A 21,261-nucleotide genomic window follows, 5' to 3' on the forward strand; every position below is an offset into this window, starting at 1 on the left:
CTTGGAGCTCAGCATGGCACCAGGTATTTATTTAACTACCAGAGTTCATGAAATGTATAATGTTAACACCCATGTCGAAACCCTCAGACGCCAAGTTTTGCAAACACAGTACCTAACACAGAGTTGAGTGACGCGTAGGAAAGCATTACAGGCTCGCTGAGAACAAAGAGAAGTCTTTCTGTGTGATCCAGGGCCTTCACCAAGCAGCCCTCAGCTCCTCCAGTGCATCTGCAGGCACACAGAGCACAGTTCAGTCCTTTATGAGCATCCCAGACTAAACACTCCCACTGGCCTCTGTGGACGTAACTCAACCTCTCCAAACTCAATGGGTGACTGGCTACATTTTGTCTCTGGAAAAAATTCTTGGAGCCAGGAAAAGGGGGAGCTGGGAATGTGGCTGCCAGCAAGGAGCCAGTGGGTGGGTTATGATTCTAGTAATTACCCAGTCAGAAAGCATTGGCTACACCCCAGTGAATGTTTTAAGGGCCAGTTTGGAGCCAGCTTCGGTGCTTTTAGCCCCTGTGGGGTGACTTCATTGGCAGGAAAGCCTTTATGAAATTAATAGCTTCTATTTTACTTCTTTCTTTCTTTCTTTCTTTCTTTCTTTCTTTCTTTCTTTCTTTCTTTCTTTCTTTCTTTCTTTCTTTCTTTCTTTCTTTCTTTCTTTCTTTCTTTCTTTCTTTCTTTCTTTCTTTCTTTCTTTCTTTCTTTCTTTCTTTCTCTCTCTCCCTCCCTCTCTCTCTCTCTCTCTCTCTCTCTCTTTCTTTCTTTCTTCTTGAGACCCCTGATTTAGATAGTCTGCAAGGGTTACTGTATAAAGTAAATACAGTAAATAATGAACACAGTCTACAAATAAATAAATGTTAAGAAAACAGGGGTCATGGTATGCAGAAAGAAATTGTAGAGTGTGTTGACAAACATAAGGAGTATGGAATTTGGTTGAATGAACATAGCCATGAAATAACACTAAGAATGAGATGGATCAGAGCAGCTTCCATAAGATAAGGAATGTAATGAGCAATAAAATCTTAAAATGGCTTCAAGAAGGCACATTGAATGAGCTGTGTATTCTCAGATCTACTGTATGGCACTGAATCATGGACTTTGAAACATGTAACCATTAAAAAAAAGTCGGAAGCTCTTGAAATTTGGATTTATTGAAGAATGCCAAGTCTTTTTTTGGAGCAAAACTGCAGAAGCATGAAAACATATAAGCAAAGACCAAGAAATCATAAAACACACCAAAAGTAGTTGAATGCTTTGGTCATATATTAAGACATGAAAAGTACAGATTGTTGGAGTGGATTATATAAGGTAATATAACTGAGAAAATAAGTGCAGGAGAGGGAACATACTGGTTGAAGAATGCTGGAAACTGGATTTGGATGGAACACAACATCACTGTTGATGTGGTGGAAGAGAAACAGTGAGGAGAAGAAAGGTAGAGGATTAGATTGCAAGTGTATACAGTACTGTAAATGTTCCACTTAGTGTGGCAGAAAGAAACTTTGTTTGGATGAAGCTTGAGTTAGACAGCTGCTAAGGACTCACTGTGGCTGAAGCTGCTGCTGAGGGAGCCTAAGGAGGAATCACAATGGCAGCCATGAAGCTTGGTGAGTTGTATGGAAGGAGAATGAACATAATGACATGTTGAACCTATCCATAACAGAGCAACAGGATATTGTTCATCATCCTGTTGCTCTTCAATTATAGGTGGTTCCTGTATAGCACTATCCTAATATTCTTCCTAAAAGTAACTTTCTACACTGTGCACTTGGCACTTTTCAGTAGAGGAGCAACACCGGCTGTTGTAAGAGTATTAACATTTCTGTTAGCAGAATGCAAAATGCTATTTATTGGTGAGCTTGTGGGTGTCGGACAGGAGTAACTATTGTGGAAACCTGCAGCTGGGTAAAAACAGAAACCTAGTTTTATTGCTTCAGAGAAGTGAGCTTGGGGACCGTAGGGGAGAAAAAACCCCAGACCCCCTAAAGCTGACTTCTGTGTGTGCACGATCTGCACTGCTACTATGGAGAAGCATGGAGGAAGAGACAGAGAGAGAAGGAAGACTGAGCCCTCAATACACATATATTGAGAAAAGGCAATAGAGCAAAAGCCTCATCCTTCCAAACCCAGTTCAGATCGCTTGCTACATGCTTTAGTGCCCTGTGGTCACTGTCATCCTCATCCTTCTTATTTGTTGGGATGTCTCCCTAGGCACTCACTTTCACATCCAGGTGAAAGCAAAGAGAAGAAGGAAGAAAGGGATTGACCATTAGCATGGATGAGGAACACCAGATGCTGGGATCAAAAAATTAGTTCCATTCTTGAAAAGGCTGTGCCCTGCTGATCCCTCTGAGCTCCTTGTATCTTTGTAGAAAAACACATACCATGTGAATGCTTTCGGAAAAACCAACTGATGCCAACTGAATCATATCTAACTCTGTAGACCTATAGCATTAGGACTGACCTGAGAAGGAAAGAGAAGGCCTGATTCCCTGGTAGTCACACTGCTGTGCCTTTGTTATTCTTAGCAAAATTTGGGAATCACAGGTAATTATGCAGTCTGCCCTAAAACAAAGGCAGGTAATGACTTTATTACTCAGCTTTGGCTTTGCATTTTCATACAAGGCACCCTTATCCTCCTCCATCCAACCTCTGTCTCTTGGTCTCCAGATGTAAGATACAGCTGACCTGCTTCCAACACTAGACAGCCCTCTCACCAGGGAGACAGGAGACTAGCAGCTGTCACTCTTCACCTGAGACTTTTTGCTGGACTACATCCACCTCTAACATCTGTCTCTCTTGTTTTATTCTCTCTCCCTCCTTCTCCCTCCCCCTCCCTCCCCCACACCTGGCTCCTTGTTGAATAAGCTGCAAAAATGCAGCCTGGCTCAGTGGATGGCTGTTTTTTTTGCCTTTCCCCCTTGCAGAATTGAAAGAAATGGCCTTAACAGGATATGGCTAGCACTCTAAGTCTTTGGGCATGATAGAAGATGCTGTTCAGTTTCCAGTGCTGAAGTAAAAATTAATTGCCAGGCCTACTGCTCCAAATGTTACTCTTAAAAAGTAAGTAGTTAGATGTATAGTTTCACGTTTCCAGAAATTTGTTAGTTAGTGCTATAATTTTCTATTTTAGAAAGGAAGTTAGTTTCCTGTTTCTCAAATGTAATTGTTATCGTTACTATTCAGTGCTCAGTGGTTTAGGTAAATGGTGCACAGCCAGAGGTTCGGAGTTCGATTCCCCACTGTGCCTCCTTGACAGAGGTGGGACTTGATGATCCATAGCATCCCTTCCAGCTCTGGAGTTCTAAAATTATTATTTAATCTGAATATACCAGGTGCTGACCACAGTGGTACAAATAAATTTCTTACCATCTATCATTTTTTGTGACACCTCAACACTCTCAGCTAAGAGAAACGCACAAATTACTGACTTGAGCCGTGTGATACTGCTTCTTTTTCATTTTGTCATACTGGCTTCTATATCTATAAAAGTACAGCAGATCCCTGCACTTAACAGCCCAGCTGAGTCTCTGACAATGGTTATGAATCAAGTAGCTGTTAAGCTGTATTTTCCCATTTGGCTCAACATTAAAATAGGGGTTTGGTTCTTGGAAAATTGTCATGTCTTAGAAGTGAAACCTCTGCCAAGTTCTCACTTCTCCCTCACACCTGCTATTTCTTGTGTGCTGGACACTACCTTCTGATCTCTACTTTCTTTTTGCTTCTTCCTCTTATCTCTTCTGTACTTGGATATACAGTATAAATGTAGCACTTTAAAGTGCCAGGTGCAGTGACTGTAAAAGTGAATTTTTGACTGGAGGGAAGGGGATTAGCTAATACTGGAATGGTTTGAAAAACAAGGGGCTGTAAATCATCCAGTGTTGATTCAGGGGTCCCCTGTAACAGCTACAGCTACACCAAAACAGGCAAAGTTATCCCTCATTAAGTTACTGTCATAACGCAGGCACAGAAGACATGAAGACCCTCTAGCCTGATATGATAAACTCTGCCTGGGAGTGACCTTCCTGTGTTTCATACAGGATTCCTTTGTAATCCCACCTGATAATCTGGTGGTCTCCAGTCCATGCAGGGGCCAACCCTGTTTATCTTATGAAGTAAAATAAAATCAGATATACTCAGGTTGGTATAGTAGTGACTGAAATGCACGTTTGTAACTGAAGAAAGAAATTAATTACAAGTAACTAGTTATTAGTAGCCACCTACCCAATGACTTTGAAGCGCCGAGGTCTGGACTGGTTTAGAATGGGTTAGGCGGTACCACTGAATTCTTCATCCTGAACTAAATATTTGCCATCAAGGGACTTATGCTGACCCATTCCAGGTTTTATAGGTATTAGAGGTTTACTGTTCCCTCATTCTAGGGACACTTTGCAACTGTGCAGCTTGCCCAAGGCACCACAGGCTGGCTTTTTTTCCAGGGAGGCACAGTGGGGGATCAAACTCTCAAACCCTGGCTCTGATAATAGGCACCCAAGTCCCTAAGCTATCCAGCCATGCTACCTATCCTCTCCCCCCTCCCCCCGAAATCACTAATCAAGTGCCAATAAGCAGCGCCAGCACATTTCCAGGCAGCAATACTGGCTGATAGTGCAGGGCAGTCATTGCTACTAGAGACCAGTTCTAGGCTCTCTTGATCCCATATTGTACACTCCGAGATTGCATCCAAAACCAGTAGCTCGGCATGGGCAGTCCTCTATTTCTTTTATGATCTTTCAGATCTTCCTTCCAGGAAAGGGAAAAAGCTTTCTCCTGCTGGGGCACACATACCTCTCAGTCTGGTTACTGTAGAAACGAAATTGGCACTGGGATGGAATGCATTCCCCAAGCTAATTAAGGTAATTACAGCTTCACACCAGCTGCTCATGAGGTCCAAGGACCTTCTGTAACTCCTGCAGAAAAGCAGACGCTCTGGGGACTTTTGAACTCTGCCTGCTTGCCTGGTATAATCCAGGTACCAAAACGGGCAAAAGAAATAGGAAATTGGAGAACTACATCTCGAAGCGAAAGGATGTTAAGTCAAGAGCATCATTCTAACAACTGCCTGACTGTACTGGGGTCTGCGCAACAGGATTTGCTCATTTGTGGGTATTCTGTTTCCTGTCACCTCAGAGAATGAGATATTCAGGATCTCACTGCATCAACCTGAGGTACTGAGAAGCTAAATTCATCTCTATTACAAATTTTTTTTTTAAAAAAAAAAATCAGTCTGGGCCATGAAATGTATTTTCCTTTACTACATCAGGAAAGATGTACACTTAAGTAACATGCCTAAAGTTATCAATTTTTTTTCCTGCCCTGTCTCTTGTTCATTTAACACCTATATAACCTGGAGAAATTGGGTAGCTGAAACTCCTGCTAGCATGATGATACACTGTTGGGAAAATTTTCCCTACTAAACATTTGCTTAATGAGTAATCTTCTCTTGAACATTTCCTGACACAGACCTCTTCAAGAAGGTTGCTTTAAAAAAAAAAAAAAAGGTGGAGCGGGTTTGACAACTCCAGATACACTTGAGTTCAATTACTAGACTTTGGAAATTGTCTTGTAGGTCTGGATTTATCATTATGTGAAGAGAGCTGTGCTGCTGTGCAGGGCCCCTGCCAAACTAGGCCTACTGAGTCAGTTTTAACAAAAATTCCCATATATAAACATGGTAGCATCTTACAATAAAGATTTTTGGTTTATTAGAAAACAACATACACAACAACAAAGAAGATATAAAATGTTGAGGATCTATACTAGTATGCAGGAAACCTACTGGAAACCATTTTGTTTTTCAATATTCTGTCCAGTAGCTTTTGTTCAGAATGTAGGTTACACATAAAGGTGTTTAAATATTATATCACACCCATTTCTTTTACAATGACCAATAATTTTTCCTGATCAACGGTGTCAAAGGATTTCCAGTGATTTATAAAGCACAAACTGAAGTTCTTCTAAAATTCTTTGATTACTCCAGTAGACAAAGTATACTATTTTCAACATGATCTCCAGTATCTTTTCCTTTTCTGAATCCAGCTTGAACATCTAGAGGTCTTTGTAGACCACAGGCTAAACATGAGTCAAGAGTGTCATAGGGCAGCAAAAAGGAAAGGAAATGAAGTATTAGGCTGCATTGGGAGTTTGATCCCCCACTGTGGCTCCTTGGAGTAGAGCCAGCCCATGTGACCTTGGGCAAGCTGCACAGTCCCACGGCATCCCCAGAAAAGGGGAATGGTAAACCACTTCTGAGTATTCTGTACCTGGAAAACTCTAAAAAGTGTTGCCATATGTTAGAATTGACTTGATGACATATGAATATTATTAACAAAGGAACAAGCTATTTACTATGGTGGTAGATCCTTCTTCACCTAAGATTTTCATACTAAAGTTGGATGACCACCTGTTAGATATGTTTTAGCTATAGATTTCTGGCTTCATCAGGGGGTTAGAATTAATGACCCCTACGGTTCCTTCCAGCTTTACAGTTCTAGAATTTTATGACTGCACAATTTCTTTCTAAAGGGGAAAGTTTGTTTTGCCAACCATTGTGAGGTTCACAGGCTGAATACGCAATTTGACCTAGCTGCACCCTCATGCTGCTTGCTCTGCTAATATTTGACAGGGCTGTTCATGACAGGTGGAAGTAGGAGACAGATTTTGCTCTGCAACAAACTGGGAAAAGGCACTACGGGGACTTTTCCTCTCACTTCAGAAAGCAGACTGGGCCCCTCTGATTTAGATGCCAAGGGGGCCAAAGAATTAATGCCTCTATATCATGGTTCTAAACTAGATCCCTTCCACCCAACACAGTGCTGTATGTCTCTTTGTTGTTTTTAATTGACTGTCCAAGACACAAAGATGTAAGCAATACATGGCCTACTTCAGTATTAAATATCCAATTTAAGTAAGTAGTTTGGTGCATGGCAAACTTCAAGTGGAATCAGCCTGCACTGCATTATAGTTCGTCCATGAAAAACAATGGGGAAACCACTTTACTGAAAATCAGCACTGTTATTGTACTTAAGTACCTGCTGGAGGAGAGTCAAAACACTATTTTCCTCTTATGGGCTAGACTTCCATTTATACTTAGAAAGTACTGGAGGAGAAAAAGAGAAGTGAAATGATTAAGGACAGAAACCAAGAGCACTGAACAAACAGGATCGTTCATCAAATTACATATACATTTATTCCTTCTTTCCAGCCGTTCCAGTAGTACATTTGCATTGATGTGCTAGCCCTTTAGAAGGAAACCATAAAATAAAAAGTATCTGAGTCACATCTAGGCAATGAAGCAAAAGAAGCATTCTGTGACAGGCCTAGAAAAATTAACTGAGCTGGGGGCGTGTGAATCAGTGTTTTCAAGTGGCAGATGCCAAGCAGCAGCGCTGGCAGCCGCCCGGCCATTCCTCCCTTGGAATGCAGAGCTGTGTGTCACATGGCCTCTCTTGCACTCCTTAGATTAACCTATTGACTTCAACAGTGACAGATTGTCCCATAGATATTGTCCCAATAAAGTGGGATTTGACAGCAGTACAGGTTGCTTCTAAACATGTTTTTTTAAAATTTATATAAAAATATATTAATTTATTTATGGCAGGGCATTCCTCATATATTAAGGTGCCACTTTGCTTTTTCTGCTGCAGCAGTTAGCCACAGAACAACATGCAACAGATTCTAAAGGAGATTGTCTGAACTGGCTAAATCAGCTTATAAACATTTTTATACTGACCATAGCAACAGAGTGGTAAGGCACTTGTGCTGCTCCATCAGCAACATTTATAATCGAGGCTTCTGAGAATGAGATTTCTTAGCCGAAGCATTGGATCAGCTTCAGTAGGAAGAAGAGAAGAACATGATCAGCTTCAGACAAAGAGCCTGTCTATTGTAGTGCCTTGTTTCTCTCAGTGGTCACCCAGATGCCTGTGGGAAGTCCACAAGCTTCATAAAAGCATAAATGGTCATTGCCCAGCAAATGTCTTATCTTCCACAAATTTACAGTGGGGTCTTGACTTGAGAACTTAATCCGTATTGGAAGGCGGTTCTCAAGTCAAAAAGTCTGTAAGTCAAGTCTCCATTGACCTACAGTGCATTGAAAACTGATTAATCCCGCAACAGGCCGTTTTTGTTCCATTTTGGTTTTTTTCTGGTCTGTAAGTCAAATCTCAGTCTGCAAGTCAAACCTAAATTTTGCGGCCAGAGAAGTCTGTAACTCAAAAAGTCTGTAAGTCAAGCCGTCTGTAAGTCAAGGGTCCACTGTATGTGCAATCTGCTTCCAAATCTAAATTGATGGTTGTCACCACCACACCTTGTGCTTGTGAATTCAACAGTTTCTACTCTTCATCTGTAGCTACTGAGGGATAACTCTGAAGAAGGATGTCTGGATTACCTACAGTAACTCAGTTTTTTTCTGCACTTTTAAGTGTTCTGAAAAATGATCAGATGGGAAGGCCTTTCATTAATTTCACTTTCCATCAATTCTTTCAATTTGTAGATGTTTCCTTCTAGTGAACTTAAAATGTACTAAGAAGAAAGCCATAATGATATCCAAATCCAAGGCCTGGTAAATCAGTCAGAAAGAATTCATTGTAATTATCAGAAGCTACTTGGGGCAATTCCAATATAAACTTTTACAATCACTTTTTTTTAAAAAAAAAAAAGCTTATGAACAAATATGCTTAGAGAAGTTCCATTGGAATGGCTGATCAGCAAACAGTCCTGGGAAAGAACAGGATTCCAATTCCAGTTGAGTCTTTTTCTGAGACATTTCCCAGAAATGTACTGATTATTTATGTCCAGCATGACTTTTTATATGTGTATACTCAAAAAAGCACTTTTTTAAAAAAGTAATGGAGTGCCACCAGTTATTTTGGAATGAGTCTTCAAGAAAAGCCCAGATTCTTACCTTATTCTGGTTCTCCTACCACTGGTCAACACCCCTGTCAACTTTGACAGCTATGTTGTGACATCTGTATCTCACCTGATTGTTAAACAGAGGAAAATATCCCTTTGGATAACAGAGATATTGGAAATTGGAAGATTTTGTTTTGTACTTTGCTTGTGTTCTGGAACATGAAAAAATATTTGAGGTCATGAGGTCATCTGCAGATTAGAAACCCTTTAGGCTATTGTATTTCTGAGGAATACTGAAAGAAAAAAAAGTTGTGTGACTCATCTAGAGCAATAAAGTTTTGGCTTGTGAAGTATCTGCTTGGATCACTAAACTTACACAAAGCAAGCTTTGGAGTTCTGACAGATTTCTTCATCAGGCAAAGATTCCATTCCAACACTCTTCATTCAAGAACAACGGACACCTGCCCCTCCTTTCTTTCTTTTTTTGCATGATTTTCTTTTTCCCTTCCAGTGCATGTTTTATGCTGGTTTTGGCCCAAATCCTGTTGCTTACTGCAGCAATTCAGACTATAATTGGCCCACTGAATCAATGGGGACTTGGGGACTCACCTCCTCCATTAAGTTTCATTGATTCAATGGGCCTGCTTTAGTGTGATTTACTACACTTAAGCAATAAGATTTTGACCCTTGTCTGATGAAGAGTTCTGCTAGAACTTTAAAGTTTGTGGTTTTTTCAACTTTTTCTTGATTCAATTAAGATATTAGCTGAGGCAAAACTTTATTTACTATTAACTGCCTTTATGAGGGGGTGCTGATAAGTATTGAGCCTTTCCCAGAAAAAATTGAGCTAGGAAGCTATAAATTGCAGTGTGTATTGGCCAATTTGTCTGTATTCAATGATGCAAAAACCAGCTACCTATGATTTTAACTTATCTTTCATGTTCAGGTCCAAAGTGAACATGGCAGCACCTCCAGAAAAGTTCAGTGTGGACGAGCATAGGAGCATAATCAAGTTCCTGTTTCTCCAAGGAAAAGGTGCAAAGCAGATCCATGATGAAATGTCACAAACTATGGGTGACAGTGGCCCTTCATATGCAACAGTTAAACATTGGGTTGTCAACTGGCCATTTTGGTGTTGAAAGTGAGAAACCCAGTGGCAGACTCTGTGCCTGCAAACGTGACAGCCATCCATGACATGATCATGGAGGACTGCTGAATATCAGCCAAAAGTATTGCTATATATCTGAAAATATCACATGAGAGAGTTGGTGCCATTATCCACGACGGCTTGGAAATGAGAAAGCTGGCATCAAAGTGGATCCCCAAACTTTTGACAGCTGAACAAAAGAGGAAACGTGTGGAGTCATCGGTGGCTGTTTTGGAACATTTTGCAAGAAATGAGTCAGATTTCCTGGGCAAACTGGTAACTGGTGATGAGACATGGATCTACTGTTATGACCCTGAGACAAAGGAACAGTCTGAGGAATGGAGGCACAGCGGTTCCCCCAGGCCAAAGAAGTTCCAAGTGCAAAGGTCGGTGCAGAAGCAAATGGCAACAGTTTTGGGGGATAAGAAGGGAGTTTTGCTGGTGGACTACCTCCAACAGGGTTCAACCATCAACACAAAATATTATTGTGTTTTATTGAAGAAGTTGAGGCAAAACATCAAGGAAAAATGTCAAGGAAAGCTCTCCAAAGTTGTCATCCTGTTGCATGACAACACCTCATCACACCTTGCAGGTGAAACAATGGCAAAACTGATGTCCTTAGGTTTTCAAGTGATGCCCCATCCACCCTATTCTCCCGGCCTGGCTCCTTCTGACTATTATCTGTTCCCCAAACTCCTAACACCCCAAACAATGATTTGGGAGTGCTCTGGCGGTAACTAATGCTGCAAATGTGTGGTTACACCAACAGTCGGAAGAATTTTTTTTGCAGAGACTTAAGAAGCTGCAGGGTAGATGTCGCAAGTGCATTAACTTCCTGGGGGAATACCGTATGTAGAATAGTGTGGCAGTTACAGCTTCCTAGCTCAATTTTTTTCTGGGAAAGGCTTAATACTTATCAGCACCCCCTCGTATACCCCACCCTTTCTCTAATGAGTTCAAGTGGCATACGTGGTTTTCCTCTTTGTTTCTTCATTTTCATAACAACCCTGTAAGACAGGCTGAAAGAGAGTGACTAACCCAAATTAATGTAGTGAGTTTTGTGGCTTCATGGGGACTAGAATCAATTAGTTATCTTCAGTCAGAAACTTGAAAACTCAAGTTCCACAAGCTTGGAGGTAGAGTCAACTCAACGTAAAGATAAATGGAAAAGAGATCCATATTCACCCATCTTCTTGCAATTTCATCCTCCTTCTCAAGTATTCCTTTAACTCTCCAGTCTCCCAACAGTCAAGCTGCTCCATACTCAGATGGCTTCCTGTTTCTCGTGTATACCAAGATTTAAAAAAATTGATACACGTTGTGTTATTAAGAGACTTTCCCAGCACACATTTTTCTCGGTTTATATAATACTTCCTCTGGCTACTTAATGGGCTGTGGGGGGCATGATTCTTATGGGGAGAATGACATGACATGTGGAACTGACCATCCCAAGCATCACCCACCTATCAAAAATGCACCCTTTCCAGCCCTTTGCGCCCTTACTGATAGTGTGCAAGTGAGGAATGCAATTCAAATGCAAAGACTGAACATCAAAAGAGTGATCCCCATGTCCTATGTTCTTCCTCAATAAAATCACACTGCCTCCCACACCAGCCCTCAAAAACTGCATTATATTTGGAAGAGTGTCATTTGTAGGAGTATTTGAAAAATTCAGTGTTGAGGAAAGTAAGATGGCAGTGGTCTGAGCTAGTATATGGAAGACCCATGGGAAGACCTGGCAATTGCCAAAGAAGAAGAAGAAGAAGAAGAAGAAGAAGAAGAAGAAGAAGAAGAAGAAGAAGAAGAAGAAGAAGAAGAAGAAGAAGAAGAAGAAGAAGAAGAAGAAGAAGAAGAAGAAGAAGAAGAAGAAGAAGAAGAAGAAGAAGAAAGGATTACATATCTCCCATATTGACTGGCAATAGTACTCCAGAGCTTCACACAGAGACCCTTTCCAGATGTCAGGGATTAAGTAGGATGCCTTCTACCTGTAAGGACGTGTTTTGCCACCAAGACCTGGGTGTTCACTAATGGTATTTAGGAATAGGTCCGGCTCCTGATCATTTGGGATGCTGAGTCAAGGAGCCTCATGCTGTGTTGGACAGGTTGATAAGAATGGGGGGGGGGAAGCAGTCCACTTGCATTTTCCCATGAAGCAGGTAGAGCTTGGAAAATTACTCTTCTAGACCGAACAGTGTGTTACAGATAGCAGACCTGTTGTTGGAAGGTGAAATCCTTTAGCATTCCAGATACATGATTCAGGCAGAATTTCATGACAGACCAACTGTACTTGCAAACAAAGTTTGTGCTTGCTTTCTGATGGCTGATCACAAAATATACAAATTTGCAGACATTGGGATGCATGGGGGGGAAAGCTCCAGCTGTGACAATCAAATGTTTTCAGCACTTAAGAAATTGCTCCATCTAATACGGGTTATCTGCCATGAAACCAATTAATATAGTGATGTACTGTAGCCATCCATAACTGAGATGAGGTGAGATGATGCTCTGAGTCCCCAGGCACTGTTCTGCCATTGTTCCATTATCGATGGTTATAGCACGTCATGCTGGTCCTTCATCTTAAAAGGACCTTTCTAGGCACTGCAGCCTTGTAAGTGGGGGATGGGGAGGCAGATACCACTGGGGCAGCCACTCCTCCTAAGGCCACAGACTTCATCAGATTACTCTCCCTGGAAATGAGCTGAAGAGGAAGGTCAAGTGCGGCATGCTTTTGCTTCCAGTGATAACTGACCCAGAGAGGGGAGAAGGAGAAAGGGGGCACTGAGTTAAGAGAGTTTCTCAGGCACCCCATTTGGAGGCATTATCCAGCTGGCTGAGATCAGATTCCCCAAGCTAATTTATACCAGTAGTGGCTGTGGCAGTAGCAGCAAAAGCTGCTAAGGAGATTTCTGCTGACTCCTGGCTTTTTAAAAATAACTCTGCCATTGTCAGCAGGTCAGGGTTGTTCCAGATTGAATAAGCACCAGCGACTCAGCCCTCCCCTCCTCTGGGTAATTGGCACAAGTCTGCCACTCTCCTGCGTCTGACAAATCATCACTGTTAATGTCCCAAAGAAGACAGATGGGCCACTTGCGGATGAGAGATGCCATCCTTCCGGGATGGGCAGATCCTGCATCCCCTGATGGGTACAGAATAAGCAAGAGAGCCACAGCGCCCTTTTATACCTTCCTCAAAATCCTCACAGTACAGATGCAAAAACTATCGTAGTGGATAGAGATGGGGACGAAGCGCCAAAATTGTGCTTCGTCTTGGTTCATGGGGTTGTCAAACGTGCACACACACACACACCCCAGTGACCTGATGAAGAACAAATCAATTCGTCATTCGTCAGGTCATTTTTTTTGCCCTTCCCTCCGGGATTGCTTTGATCCCTTTCCCCCCTCCTCTTGCTATGCCAGTAGGGCATAGCAAGAGGAGGGAAAGCAGGAACCAAAGCCATCCCGCAGCTGTGAGATCCCTCATTGATCCCTTCCCTCCTCTTCTTATACCACATGGGCATAGGAAGAGGAGGAAAGGGGAACCAAGCCATCCCCCAGCCCCGGGGGTGGGATTCCCTTCAGGCAGGCTTTAGCAAGGAAAACCTCTCTCTGCAACAGCTGATCCATGGGGATAGGGAACGAAGGGACAAATATAAAAGGGTTATATTCATTGCTTCGTATTTGTTGGGGTCTCTGGACCCCAAGAATATGAAGCAACAAATATCTAACGAATCAGGGATATTTAATGAGTATCCTGATCCGTTTTTGTATTCGTCTCCATGTCTAGTAGTGGAGCCTGGTTACCCACTAGACTGTACTGCTGCTCCTGACAATGAATGGATGAATAGTTTTGAAATGTAAACATTGTGGGGTAACATTCATTTCAGGCATTCATGGAGACATCAAATGATGACAACAACAACAATGTTAGGCTAGCAGAGACTAATATGGCTACCTCTTCTGAAACCGCAACAATGATTATCATGATGATGATTACAACCACTCCTTTAGGTAGAGTATCTAAACTATGGTGAAGGGAGAGCAGCTCTAATCACATGCTAGTAAAAAACTCAAAGGAGCATCAAAAATCATACAGCACATAGGTGGCAATGACAAATAGTCATAAATTATGTAACTGGAATGATGACTGAAAAATGGTAAGTAATTATAAGCCTGCATTATAGCTTGTACTGTTCCACAAGTACAACCGTTCAGATGAACTTTCGAACTTGAAGCTTCTCAGCTTAATATAGTACAGTAGAACACATTCAGCTGCTATTGAATACTGCTTAGATGGGGAAAGCATGCTAGCATACAGCAGGAAGTCTGGACTCCATGACTCTTGGGGTCCATTCCAGCTGTACAATTCTATGATGCAATGAAATTAGTGGGCAGAAACTTTGGATAGAAACATTTGGCAGGCTTTCCCTGTTTCCCTCTGTATTTGACTTCTGATCAGAATTACTGATCTGAGTAGCAGTGGCAGCTGTAGTTTACTTGATAGCACTTTTGCCAACAATACACAGGTATTGATTGTTGTGGGTTTTTCAGGCTCTTTGGCCATGTTCTGAAGATTGTTCTTCCTGACGTTTCACCAGTCTCTGTGGCCAGCATCTTCAGAGGACTGGAGTAGGAACTCTGTCCATGCTGTTTGTTTGGATAGTTGAGTATTTATAGCTGTGGGAACAGCTTTTGTCCTTTTTGTGCCCTTTTGACTGTTTTGGAGTAAATTCTGTCTGTGGGGTTTGTCAAAACCTGGGTGCCAGAATCACAGGTTTTGAGCTGCAGGGAAACCTTTCAGTCCACTCTGGTTTTGTTTTGTTGTCTGCAACACTCATCTAGCTCTATTCTCATTTGGAAAAAAAAACCCTAAAAATAAAGCAAATATTAAAAGTAACACTACAGAAGAAGAGCATGGCTTTTGGCTCTGCTGCTCATGTTATGGTCCTATGGGAAGTGAGTTAGCAGTGGCGGAAACAGTGGTAAGTGGCTGTGAGAGGCAACCAGCTTGAGGGCAGGTGGGCATAGGACAAAAACATCAAAAGAGATTCCAGGATGATGTGCCAGCAGCCAAAGCATCCTATCGTAGCTAGGACAGCATGGGGTTTTATTTTTGGTTTTACAGTGCACATATTTCATTCTAGGAATGCATCACCTCAGTAAGGCAAAACATGGGAAGCTGGAGCCCCACAGATCTATTGATGGATGGATGGATGGATGGATGGATGGATGGATGGATGGATGGATGGATGGATGGATGGATGGATGGATGGATGGATGGATGGATGGATGGATGGATGGATGGATGGATGGATGGATGGATCTATCTATCTATCTATCTATCTATCTATCTATCTATCTATCTATCTATCTATCTATCTATCTATCTATCTATCTATCTATCTATCTATCTATCTATCTATCTATCTATCTATCTATCTATCTATCTATCTATCTATCTACAGTATCTATCTGTCTGTCTGTCTGTCTGTCTGTCTGTCTGTCTGTCTGTCTGTCTGTCTGTCAATCTAAAATATTTTCATCCCGCCTTTCTTCTTATAAGGAACTCAAGGCAGAAGTGATTTAGAAATGCAATGGTTTTTTTTTAGTCCCCTTCACTATTCTACAATACAGTTTACAAACAGATTAAACATTGTTGCAAAAAAAGTGTAACCAGATTGTAAGTCAACTAATGGATTCAGCCCCTGAAAACTGGAATGGTTAGCAGACTACGCTGCCTTCATTTGAAGGGTGCAGGGGAGCAACATCTGTACATCTTAGTCTAAGAAAATCAGGAAACTAGTATTTATTAGAGAAATCTATTGAGACAGGAATGATATAAAAGATCCTGATTGTAGCTGATTAAGGTGGAGATGCCAAGAGAAATAGTTGCCTTCCCACCTCTTGAGAAAACAGATTGGAAGTTTTGCTCTCTTCTTTCTAAAGATAATCAAGAAAGGGTATATGAGAAGGAAAGGGAGTGACATCAGCAACCCTAGGAGTATCTGTGAAGGTTGGAAAAAAAGTCCACATAGATGGGAGCAGTGGTAGCCAGTGACTTCAATTCAATAGGTGCTGGGAATCCCCTCTGGGTTTTAATTGGCACTTTCAAGGTGTTATCCAGCCTGGCATACATATTTTGGGGACAGAGGCCAGCCCCTTAGATAGCTCCAATAAAGTGCAAGCCAGAACCGAGAGCAGATTCAAAGCATCCCTGAAGTTGGAGTCACCAGCTGTTTCTTCGATGAAAACAGGCAAAGGACAGTCCAGGAAATCCAGAAAAGTTCTTCTTTCTCTGTCCCACCCTACACACTCTATAAACTTATTGCACTTCTCCTTGCCCTACTGTGCCTTTGAGGAGCTTTGTAGGTCATCCTTTGTTCTGTGCACCAGGTGCATTTTCTTCACTCAGGATCGGCATATTAAGTCTTTCTTAACAGAATAGAGGTGTGTGTGTTTGGGGGTGGGGCTGGGATGGGGAATCCCTGGACCTCTATGAGCAGGGATGTTGGCAAATCTTTGGGTCCCGAGTCCCAAATCTGAGTCGGACTCTTTGGTACCAAGTCCTGAGTCCCAAGCCCCAAGTCTGAGTCCCTATTAAAAACAAGCTTTCCCCCCTAGATAAAAGGGAGGGGTTGGTAAGTTCTGAGTCACAAGCCAAGTCTGAGTCATTGAAAAAAAAAAAAAACCTCAAGTCAAGTCCAAGTCAAGTCATCAGTGTGACTTAAATCTGACTTGACAGCGAGTCCTGCATCTTGAGTCCCCATCCCTGCCTGTGAGTAAAGTGCCCCTTGGTGCTTCAAATTCCCTGTAGCTGCCAGTGCTTAGCAGTAAGAAAATGGCATTCACTGGCACAGTCATTTGAAATTTTTAGTAATTATTCAATTGTTCCTGTGCTGGTGTATGTGTGCATGCGTACGCATAGACGCGCGCCTGTATGTGATTAGAATGAGCCATTTACTTCATGTGTTGTTGCAGTTTTGACTGGTTTGGGCTGAAATTCATCTTCCAAAAATCACATCTCCATTTTAAACGTAACATGAGCTGCTTTCTGAGCAAAGTCAGGGTGTGATTTTTGAAACCTGCACAAATTAGCTCCCTCCCCTTTGCTTCCCCAAAGTCAAAGAGATGGGGGTTGTGAGAGGAAAATTGCAGACAGCTTTTCATCGAGAATGATTTAGTGAAGGATTTTCCACTGGGCTAATACACCAGGGCTTTCTTGACTGGCCAGGTAAGGAATAAGAAGAGATATAAAAGGCTTCATGTGGTGAGATGGGCACTCAGGGAACAGGATGTAAAGAGATGGTGAGTGCTTTGTATTTCACGCTTGGAAGGGCCGAGGCATTTACTGGCCCTTGCTGAATGATTTAAGATTGAAAAATTCAAGTGGAGAAAGGACTTTGCAACCACACTCTCTACAAGGGTAAAAGTTTTTGGATTCGGTCTGGCATCACTCTCTTAGAAACAATAAAACCCCTGGTCTCTGGCAAATGAACTAAGAAACCCAAGGGCAGCTCTTTTACAGCTACTTTCTGGATGTTGGTGTCACATACTCCAGGGGCTAGAGATCTTCTGGTGGCGTCAAAACTGATGGGCTCCATCAACTGGATGGCATCTTCTGGCAGTGTTCTGCCAGGCATACTGTGTCTGTTTCCAGTTATCAGGTTTTGTCTGCTGGTTGCACTGCTTTGATGCATGCCACGGCCAGCACTAAAGATGTACTTTAAAATTCACAGAACCATCATGGGACTACATATCCCATGTGCCTATGACTCATTTCGTAGAAGGCTGTGGGCTGGATCCAGATACAAGGGCATACAATGGAGCTAGTGAAGACACATAACCTGCTCTCTCTCTCTCTCTCCTTCCCACAGCAACATCTCTGGTAATCTAAAAATGATACATAATCAGCCAGAGGATCTGCTGAATGAGTTTCTTTTTGAAGTTTTTATTTAATTTTTTATAACCCAATTACCAATACAATCACACACTCAGAAATATATTTATCAGTACATGTAATACAGTCTATTCCTATAGTCCCATTCTATCAAGTTTAAAAGACAACAGACAACAGCTTCTTCTCAAAACTTCCCCTCTATTTAGTCCCAAACCAAAAACTAACAAAGGGTCCAAATTTTAAGAAGTTATCTTTAATTTCTTCTCTAAGCAATCTAAGATGAGTAGTCGATTTTTCCATTAGGGCTATTGCCCATATTCTATCCAAATATCTTTGGAAAGAATGTCTTGGAGTACTTATTCATGTTCAGGCAATTTCAGTTCTTACAGCTCCTACAAGAATTGCCACCAATTTTTTATCAACTAAATTCTCATTCTCTCAGGTTAATAATGAGAAAAATAGTAAAGTTTCACTAGGAATGATCTAATTCCTAGGAATGTGCTAATTCGCCCAACCACTCTCTTACATCATGCCAGAATGATTTGACCTTTGGTCAAGAGATCCATATATGTTCCAATGATCTTTTGGAACCACAATTTCTCCATCACGTATCTCCTTACTCATTTTTATCAGACACAAATGTCATCTGTGAACTGTATTTAATACCATTCCCCTAGACTTAGCCAATACTGATTTATAAGGTTGTGTAGTCCTTATTTTTGCCCAAAATTCTTGAGCTATATTAATATTTAGGTTTGTTTCCCAAACTATCTTAATTCTCATATAATTACCATACTCCTCATTAATAATGTTTTTATAAATTAGAGATTAATCCTCTTTTTTATTAAAACCATCTTCCATACAATAGTTTTCTAATATCGTGAGTGCTGTAATAGAATTGAGTTGCAAATTTTTTATTTGAATTTATTGGAGCCGATTAGTTTTATTTGAGTAATTTTTTTCTCTTAACTGTCTCATTGAAATTAGTTTTCCTATTTGAAATAAATCTCTAATCCTATAAATTCCAATTTCTTTCCATTGTTTAAAATCTGCATCCTTATCCTGAAATTTAAACTTAGGATGTTCCAGAAAAGGGCATAAAGGAGATACGGGAGGAGCCAAGACATTCATACATTTGTGCCATATACAAATCAATTTGTTAGTTAAAGTCTTCTGTAATTTAACCCTTATTTCTCAGCGATTTACAGTACTCATATATAAGAGTTAGCAACTGCTGGGTGAGCTGAGCTGTGGGGTGGAGTACAGGACATTATTCTTTGGTATTTGCATTGGCAGAATAGGGCAGAGTAGTGTTGAGCTTGTGACTGTTGAAGAGAAATAATTGTCCTGCAGACCAATCAGAATGCAAGAAAGGCAGCAGCCTGTGAAGCCTTCTCACCTGAGGCCACAGATGCTAGGAGATAAAGACAATGCAAAGGCAAAATCAGAAGATGCTTGCTGCAGCTGAGTGTTCCAGGTAGCAGGGAATGTTTCTCTCATTGCAGAAGTGAATAACTCACCTTGGAGAAACACTTTTCCATAGGCACTCCTTGCAGCAAAGGAGTACTGATGTATGCATGGCATTGGCTCCAGTGATGTAGCGGTCAGTTCAGAAGTACGGACTCTCACCACAACAGTTTCGCAAACCATGCTCCCCAAGCAAAGTCAAGTCTATGCAGGCAGCAGTATCAATCTCTATCTACAAACCAGATCAAGCAGTTTTCATTTTTACCAGCAACAGGTCTTTCAAAAAAACGTTGTTACATGCCATGAAGTCACTTCCAACTTACAGTGACCCTATGCGTTCATGACTTCCAGGATGTCTTGTCATTGGCTACCCTGCTTAGGTCTTGCAAACTAAAGGCCATGGCTTCCTTTATAGAGTCCATCCACCTCACGGTAGGTTTTCTTCTTTTTGTACAGCCTTTCCCTTTTTGAAGCATTGTTTCTTTTCCAGTCATTCTTATCTTCTCGTGATATGTCCAATAAGCAGTAGTCTTCTTTTTCAGCTTCTAGTGAAAAGGATTTATGTAGAACCTACATGTTTATCTTTCTGGTGGCCCAGAAGCGTATCTTCCAACATTGTATTTCAGATGAATCTATTTTGAGCCACTTTCTTCATTGTCCAGCTTTCACATCTTTACATAGTAACTGGAATTATCACAGTATGTGTGATCTTAGTCTTGGTCCTTACAATCAAGGACCTTTTCTAGTTCCCTCATAGATCATGGAATGTTATAACCTACATTGGTTTAACCATGGTGAGCCACAAATATCACATGGGAGTGGATCACAGATTCAGTCCACCAGACCTAGAGAGCAGAATTAAGCAATTTCCTTCAGAAAACAGAAGGGATGGTGACAAGTAGCTTAAGGCATTTTGCTGCCTGAGGTAGGAAACAAAAGCCACCTCACAGAGCTCAAGGTAGTTAATATCTGAGACCGGTGAAGTTATTTAATTACTTGAAGCAGCAAATGCACTTTTAGCACGGCTGATCTTTTGCTTATTGGAAGGTACTTTAAAAATAATTTGCCTGATGTGAAACACCTGATTCTTGTATTAAAAGTCCTTCCATTATTATCATTATTATTTTTATTTTGGAAAAGGGGAAGGGAGAAAATAGGCTCACATTTGCCAGCAAAAGTTATTCACCTGAGCAGAAAGGCGGTTTCTGCTGGAGGCTTTTTGTTTGTTTGTTTGTTTGTTTGTTTGTTTGTTTATTTATTTATTTATTTATTTATTTATTTATTTATTTATTTATTTATTTATTTATTTATTTATTTTGCAATGCATGCTACCTTTGGCAAGTTTGGCTGGGAGGACCTTTTCTGAGCTGGGGCAACTGTCAATCTATCCAACACTAACCAATCATTCCTTCCTTAAAGAGAGCCCGACATCTCTGCTCAGCTCTTTTTCCTCCTCTTTAGTCTCCTCGAAGTCTGTGGTTGAAGGCAGTCATGTTTGTCAGTTTGCCATTTGATCTGTTCACAACTGTAAATGAGGAAAATGTTATTTTTCTACTATTAATGCTTCTAAGTGACTTATTGAGACTGTAAGTGCCTGTTACTGAGAAAAGTTGTGGATTACTCTGAGGAACTTGAAGCTATTCTCCTCTGTGAATCCCTGCACTTCTGCTGCACAACTAATGGTGTTTAACCAAAAATTCAAAACTCTGCAAGTTTTTGTGCCCAAAACTGTCTGAAATTAACACGGGCTGCAATAAATGCAGACTTTCAGCTTTTTCAGAATCTCTGCAGCCAATCCACACATAAAACAGTGAATTCGATATGACTTTATAAATTGGGATTTAGGTAACAGTTTCCCAGAGTTAATGGGTTGGAGAGAGTTGACTCTCTTTCTA

This window comes from Pogona vitticeps, chromosome 4 (genome assembly GCF_051106095.1).
Source record: "Pogona vitticeps strain Pit_001003342236 chromosome 4, PviZW2.1, whole genome shotgun sequence".
Taxonomy (NCBI): Eukaryota; Metazoa; Chordata; class Lepidosauria; order Squamata; family Agamidae; genus Pogona; species Pogona vitticeps.